This window comes from Schistocerca americana, unplaced genomic scaffold (assembly GCF_021461395.2).
Source record: "Schistocerca americana isolate TAMUIC-IGC-003095 unplaced genomic scaffold, iqSchAmer2.1 HiC_scaffold_16, whole genome shotgun sequence".
Taxonomy (NCBI): domain Eukaryota; kingdom Metazoa; phylum Arthropoda; class Insecta; order Orthoptera; family Acrididae; genus Schistocerca; species Schistocerca americana.
The window spans coordinates 12212948-12221212 of NW_025725687.1; positions in this window are offsets into that span (position 1 = coordinate 12212948).

Here is an 8265-nt window from a genome sequence, read left to right on the forward strand (position 1 = left end):
TGAAATTTCTGTGTCTCAACGTCGATAATAAGTTCCAAGGTATACAGTAAACCTGAAATGAAGCATCGGAATCTAAAATTGGACTCACAGGAGAGGTTCAAAGCGTAGAAAGTTAGAGTGTCAGACCTCTTGTACTTAAGTCGGCATTGTGCCTTTTGAATTAAATTCGGATGCAATTTCTGTGTTTCATCGTCAATAAGAAGGTCCAAGAGATACAGTAAACCTGATGTGAAGCATCGGAATCTAAAACTCGACTCACAGGAGAGGTTCAATTCATAGAAAGTGAAAGTGTCAGTTCTCTTGTAGTTAAGTCGGCATTGTGCCTTTTGTATTAAATTCGGATGCAATTTCTGTGTTTCATCGTCAACAAGAAGGTCCAAGGGATACAGTAAACCTGAAGTGGAGCGTCGGAATCTAAAACTGGACTCACAGGAGAGGTTCAAATCATAGAAAGTTAGAGTGTCAGTCCTTTGTACTTAAGTCGACATTGTGCCTTTTGAATATAATTCCGATGGAATTTCTGTGCTTCATCGTCAATATGAAGGTCCATGGTGTAAAGTAAACCTGAAGTGTAGCATCGGCATCTAAATCTAACCCACAGGAGAGGTTGAAATCATAGAAAGTGAGAGTGTCAGTCCTCTTGTACTTAAATCGGCATTGTGCAATTTGTATTAAATTCGGATGCAATTTCTGTGTTTCATCGTCAATACGAAGGTCCGTGGGATACAGTAAACCTGAAGTGAAGCATCGGGATCTAAAACTGGTCTCGCAGCAGAGGTTCGAATCATAGAATGATAGACTGTCATTCCTCTTGTACTTAAGTCGGCATTGTGCCTTTTGTATTAAATTCGGATGCAATATCTGTGTTTCATCGTCAATAAGAAGGTCCTAGGGATACAGTAAACCTGAAGTGAAGCATCGGAATCTAAAACTGGACCCACAGGAGAGTTACAAATCACAAAAAGTTAGAATGTCAGTCCTCCTGTACTTAAGTCGGCATCTGCCTTTTAAATTTCAATCCGATGCAATTTCTGTGCTTCATCGTCAAAAAGAAGATCCAAGGGATACAGTAAACCTGAAGTGAAGCATCGGAATCTAAAACTGGACTCACAGGAGAGTTTCATATCATAGAATGTTAGAGTGTCAGTCCTCTTGTACCTAAGTCGGCATTATGCCTTTTGTACTAAAATCGGATGCAATTTCTGTGTTTCATCGTCAATAAGATGGTCCAAGGGTTACAGTAAACCTGAAGTGAAGCATCGGAATATAAAACTGGACTCACAGGAGAGGTTCAAATCATAGAAAGTTAGAGTGTCAGTCCTCTTATACTTAAGTCGGCATTGTGCCTTTTGAATTTAATTCCGAAACAATTTCTGTGTCTCATCGGCGATAAGAAGTTCCAAGGTATACAGTAAACCTGAAGAGAAGCATTGGAATCTAAAACTGGGCTCACAGGAGAGGTTCAAATCATAGAAAGTTAAAGTGTCATACCTCTTGTACTTAAGTCGGCATTGTGCCTTTTGTATTAAATTCGGATGCAATTTCTGTGTTTCATCGTCAATGAGAAGGTCCAAGAGATACAGTAAACCTGAAGTGAAGCATCGGAATCTAAAACTCGACTCACAGGAGAGGTTCTATTCATAGAAAGTGAAAGTGTTTGTTCTCTTGTAGTTAAGTCGGCATTGTGCCTTTTGTATTAAATTCGGATGCAATTTCTGTGTTTCATCGTCAACAAGAAGGTCCAAGGGATACAGTAAACCTGAAGTGGAGCGTCGGAATCTAAAACTGGACTCACAGGAGAGGTTCAAATCATAGAAAGTTAGAGTGTCAGTCCTCTTGTACTTAAGTCGGCCTTGGGCCTTTTGAATGTAGTTCCGATGCGATATCTGTGTTTCATCGACAATAAGAAGGTCCAAGGTATACAGTAAACTTGAAGTGAAGCATCGAAATCTTAAACTGGACTCACAGGAGTGATTCAAATCAAAGAAAGTTAGGGTGCCAGTCCTCTTGTAATTAAGTCGGCATTGTGCCTTTTGAATTTAATTCCGATGGAATTTCTGTGCTTCATCGTCAATAAGAAGGTCCATGGTGTAAAGTAAACCTGAAGTGTAGCATCGGCATCTAAAACTGGACCCACAGGAGAGGTTGAAATCATAGAAAGTTAGTGTGCCAGTCCTCTTGTACTTAATTCGGAATTGTGCATTTTGAATTTAATTCCGTTGCAATTTCTGTGTTTCATCGTCAATTAGAAGGTCCAAGGTATACAGTAAACCCGAAGTGAAGCATCGGAATCTAAAACTGGACTCACAGGAGAGGTTCAAAACATAGAAAGTTAGAGTGTCATTCCTCTTGTACTTAAGTCGGCATTATGCCTTTTGTATTAAATTTGGATGCAATTTCTGTGTTTCATCGGCAATAAGAAGGTCCATGGTATACAGTAAACCTGATGTGACGCTTCGGAATCTAAAACTGGACTCACAGGAGAGGTTCAAATCATAGAAAGTTAGAGTGTCAGTCCTCTTATACTTAAGTCGGCATTGTGCCTTTTGAACTTAATTCCGATGAAATTTCTGTGTCTCATCGTCGATAATAAGTTCCAAGGTATACAGTAAACCTGAAATGAAGCATCGGAATCTAAAATTGGACTCACAGGAGAGGTTCAAAGCGTAGAAAGTTAGAGTGTCAGACCTCTTGTACTTAAGTCGGCATTGTGCCTTTTGAATTAAATTCGGATGCAATTTCTGTGTTTCATCGTCAATAAGAAGGTCCAAGAGATACAGTAAACCTGATGTGAAGCATCGGAATCTAAAACTCGACTCACAGGAGAGGTTCAATTCATAGAAAGTGAAAGTGTCAGTTCTCTTGTAGTTAAGTCGGCATTGTGCCTTTTGTATTAAATTCGGATGCAATTTCTGTGTTTCATCGTCAACAAGAAGGTCCAAGGGATACAGTAAACATGAAGTGAAGCATCGGTGTCTAAAACTGGACTCACAGGAGAGGTTCAAATCATTGAAAGTTAGAGAGTTAGTCCTCTTGTACTTAATTCGGCATTGTGCCTTTTGAATTTCATTCCGATGCAATTTCTGTGCTTCATCGCCAAAAAGAAGGTCCATGGTATACAGTAAACCTGAAGTGTAGCATCGGAATCTCAAACTGGACTCACAGGAGAGTTTCAAATCATAAAAAGTTAGAATGTCAGTCCTCCTGTACTTTAGTCGGCATTCTGCCTTTTAAATTTCAATCCGATGCAATTTCTGTGCTTCATCGTCAAAAAGAAGATCCAAGGGATACAGTAAACCTGAAGTGAAGCATCGGAATCTAAAACTGGACTCACAGGAGAGTTTCATATCATAGAATGTTAGAGTGTCCGTCCTCTTGTATTTAAGTCGTCCTTGTGCCTTTTGAGTGTAGTTCCGATGCGATATCTGTGTTTCATCGACACTAAGAAGGTCCAAGGTATACAGTAAACTTGAAGTGAAGCATCGAAATCTAAAACTGGACTCAAAGTAGTGATTCAAATCAAAGAAAGTTAGGGTGCCAGTCCTCTTGTAATTAAGTCGGCATTGTGCCTTTTGAATATAATTCCGATGGAATTTCTGTGCTTCATCGTCAATAAGAAGGACCATGGTGTAAAGTAAACCTGAAGTGTAGCATCGGCATCTAAATCTGGACCCACAGGAGAGGTTGAAATCATAGAAAGTGAGAGTGTCAGTCCTCTTGTACTTAAATCGGCATTGTGCAATTTGTATTAAATTCGGATGCAATTTCTGTGTTTCATCGTCAATAAGAAAGTCCATGGGATACAGTAAACCTGAAGTGAAGCATCGGGATCTAAAACTGGACTCGCAGCAGAGGTTCGAATCATAGAATGATAGAGTGTCATTCCTCTTGTACTTAAGTCGGCATTGTGCCTTTTGTATTAAATTCGGATGCAATTTCTGTGTTTCATCGTCAATAAGAAGGTCCTAGGGATACAGTAAACCTGAAGTGAAGCATCGGAATCTAAAACTGGACCCACAGGAGAGTTACAAATCACAAAAAGTTAGCATGTCAGTAATCCTGTACTTAAGTCGGCATTCTGCCTTTTATATTTCAATCCGATGCAATTTCTGTGCTTCATCGTCAAAAAGAAGATCCAAGGGATACAGTAAACCTGAAGTGAAGCATCGGAATCTAAAACTGGACTCACAGGAGAATTTCATATCATAGAATGTTAGAGTGTCAGTCCTCTTGTACCTAAGTCGGCATTATGCCTTTTGTACTAAAATGGGATGCAATTTCTGTGTTTCATCGTCAATAAGATGGTCCAAGGGTTACAGTAAACCTGAAGTGAAGAATCGGAATATAAAACTGGACTCACAGGAGAGGTTCAAATCATAGAAAGTTAAAGTGTCATACTTCTTGTACTTAAGTCGGCATTGTGCCTTTTGTATTAAATTCGGATGCAATTTTTGTGTTTCATCGTCAATAAGAAGGTCCAAGGGATACAGTAAACCTAAAGTGAAGCATCGGAATCTAAAACTGGACTCACAGGAGAGGTTCAAATCATAGAAAGTGAGAGTGTCTGTCCTCTTGTACTTAAGTCGGCATTGTGCCTTTTGTGTTAAATTCGGATGCATTTCTGTGTTTCATCGTCAATAAGATGGTCCAGGGGATACAGTAAACCTGAAGTGAAGCATCGGTATCAAGAACTGGACTCACAGGAGAGGTTCAGATCATAGAAAATTGGAGTGTCGGTCCTCTTGTACTTAAGTCCGCATTGTGCCTTTTGTATTAAATTCGGATGCAATTTCTGTGTTTCATCGTCTATACGAAGGTCCAAGGCATACGGTAAACGTAAAGTGAAGCATCGGATTCTAAAACTGGACTCACAGGAGAGGTTAAAATCATAGAAAGTTAGAGCGTCATTCATCTTGTACTTAAGTCGGCATTGTGCCTTTTGAATTTCATTCCGATGCAATTTCTGTGCTTCATCGTCAATATGCAGGTCCATGGTATACGGTAAACCTGAAGTGTAGCATCGGAATCTAGAACTGGACTCACAGGAGACGTTCAAATCATAGAAAAATAGAAAGTCCGTCCTCTTGAACTTAAGTCGGCATTGTGCCTTTTGAATTTACTTCCGATGCAATTTCTGTGTTTCATCGTGAATAAGAAGTTCCAAGGTATACAGTGAACCTGAAGTGAAGCATCGGAATGTAAAACTGGACTCACAGGAGTGGTTGAAATCATAGAAAGTTAGAGTGTCAGTCCTCTTGTACTTAAGTCGGCATTGTGCCTTTTGTATTAAATTCGGATGCAATTTCTGTGTTTCATCGCCAATAAGAAGGTCCAAGGGATACAGTAAACCTGATGTGAAGCATCGGAATCTAAAACTGGACCCACAGCAGAGTTTCAAATCATAGAAAGTTAGAGTGTCAGTCCTCTTGTACTTAAGTCGGCATTCTGCATTTTCAATTTAATTCCGATGCAATTTCTGTGCTTCATCGTCAAAAAGAAGGTCCAAGGGATACAGTAAACCTGAAGCGAAGCATCGGAATCTAATACTGGACTCACAGGAGAGGTTCAAATCATAGAAAGTTAGAGTGTCATTCCTCTTGTACTTAAGTCGGCATTATGCCTTTTGTATTAAATTCGGATGCAATTTCTGTGTTTCATCGGCAATAAGAAGGTCCATGGTATACAGTAAAGCTGAAGTGACGCATCGGAATCTAAAACTGGACTCACAGGAGAGGTTCAAATCATAGAAAGTTAGAGTGTCAGTGCTCTTATACTTAAGTCGGCATAGTGCGTTTTGAATTAAATTCCGCTACAATTTCTGTGTCTCATCGTCGATAATAAGTTCCAAGGTATACAGTAAACCTGAAGTGAAGCATCAGAATCTAAAATTGGACTAACAGGAGAGGTTCAAAGCGTAGAAAGTTAGAGTGTCAGACCTCTTGTACTTAAGTCGGCAATGTGCCTTTTGTATTAAATTCGGATGCAATTTCTGTGTTTCATCGTCAATGAGAAGGTCCAAGAGATACAGTAAACCTGAAGTGAAGCATCGTAATCTAAAACTCGACTCACAGGAGAGGTTCAATTTATAGAAAGTGAAAGTGTTAGTTCTCTTGTAGTTAAGTCGGCATTGTGCCTTTTGTATTAAATTCGGATGCAATTTCTGTGTTTCATCGTCAACAAGAAGGTCCAAGGGATACAGTAAACCTGAAGTGGAGCGTCGGAATCTAAAACTGGACTCACAGGAGAGGTTCAAATCATAGAAAGTTAGAGTGTCAGTCCTCTTGTACTTAAGTCGACATTGTGCCTTTTGAATTTAATTCCGATGCAATTTCTGTGCTTCATCGTCAAAAAGATGGTCCAAGGGATACAGTAAACCTGAAGTGAAGCATCGGTGTCTAAAACTGGACTCACAGGAGAGGTTCAAATCATAGAAAGTTAGAGAGTTAGTCCTCTTGTACTTAATTCGGCATTGTGCCTTTTGAATTTCATTCCGATGCAATTTCTGTGCTTCATCGCCAAAAAGAAGGTCCATGGTATACAGTAAACCTGAAGTGTAGCATCGGAATCTCAAACTGGACTCACAGGAGAGTTTCAAAACAGAGAAAGTTAGAGTGTCCGTCCTCTTGTACTTAAGTCGGCCTTGGGCCTTTTGAATGTAGTTCCGATGCGATATCTGTGTTTCATCGACAGTAAGAAGGTCCAAGGTATACAGTAAACTTGAAGTGAAGCATCGAAATCTTAAACTGGACTCACAGGAGTGATTCAAATCAAAGAAAGTTAGGGTGCCAGTCCTCTTGTAATTAATTCGGCATTGTGCCTTTTGAATTTAATTCCGATGGAATTTCTGTGCTTCATCGTCAATAAGAAGGTCCATGGTGTAAAGTATACCTGAAGTGTAGCATCGGCATCTAAAACTGGACCCACAGGAGAGGTTGAAATCATAGAAAGTTAGTGTGCCAGTCCTCTTGTACTTAATTCGGCATTGTGCATTTTGAATTTAATTCCGATGCAATTTCTGTGTTTCATCGTCAATTAGAAGGTCCAAGGTATACAGTAAACCCGAAGTGAAGCATCGGAATCTAAAACTGGACTCACAGGAGAGGTTAAAATCATAGAAAGTGAGAGTGTCAGTCCTCTTGTACTTAAGTCGGCATTGTGCCTTTTGTATTAAATTCGGATGCAATTTCTGTGTTTCATCGTCAATAAGAAGGTCCAAGGGATACAGTAAACCTGAAGTGAAGCATCGGAATCTAAAACTGGACTCGCAGGAGGGGTTCGAATCATAGAATGATAGAGTGTCATTCCTCTTGTACTTAAGTCGGAATTGTGCCTTTTGTATTAAATTCGGATGCAATTTCTGTGTTTCATCGTCAATAAGAAGGTCCTAGGTATACAGTAAACCTGAAGTGAAGCATCAGAATCTAAAACTGGACCCACAGGAGAGTTACAAATCATAAAAAGTTAGAATGTCAGTCCTCCTGTACTTAAGTCGGCATTCTGCCTTTTAAATTTCAATCCGATGCAATTTCTGTGCTTCATCGTCAAAAAGAAGATCCAAGGGATACAGTAAACCTGAAGTGAAGCATCGGAATCTAAAACTGGACTCACAGGAGAGTTTCATATCATAGAATGTTAGAGTGTCAGTCCTCTTGTACCTAAGTCGGCATTATGCCTTTTGTACTAAAATCGGATGCAATTTCTGTGTTTCATCGTCAATAAGATGGTCCAAGGGTTACAGTAAACCTGAAGTGAAGCATCGGAATCTAAAACTGGACTCACAGGAGAGGTTCAAATCATAGAAAGTTAGAGTGTCAGTCCTCTTATACTTAAGTCGGCATTGTGCCTTTTGTATTTCATTCCCATGCAATTTTTGTGTTTCATCGTCAATATGAAGGGTCATGGTATACGGTAAACCTGAAGTGTAGCATCGGAATGTAGAACTGGGCTCACAGGAGAGGTTCAAATAATAGAAAGTTAGAAAGTCCGTCCTCTCGAACTTAAATCGGCATTGTGCCTTTTGAATTTAATTCCGATGCAATTTCTGTGTCTAATTGTCAATAAGAAGGTCCATGGTATAAATTAAACCTGAAGTGTAGCATCGGCATCTAAAACTGGACACACAGGAGAGGTTCAAATCATAGAAAGTTAGAGTGTCGGTCCTCTTGTACGTAAGTCGGCATTGTGCCTTTTGAATTTAATTCCGATGCAATTTCTGTGTTTCATCGACAATAAGAAGTTCCAAGGTATACAGTGAACCTGAAGTGA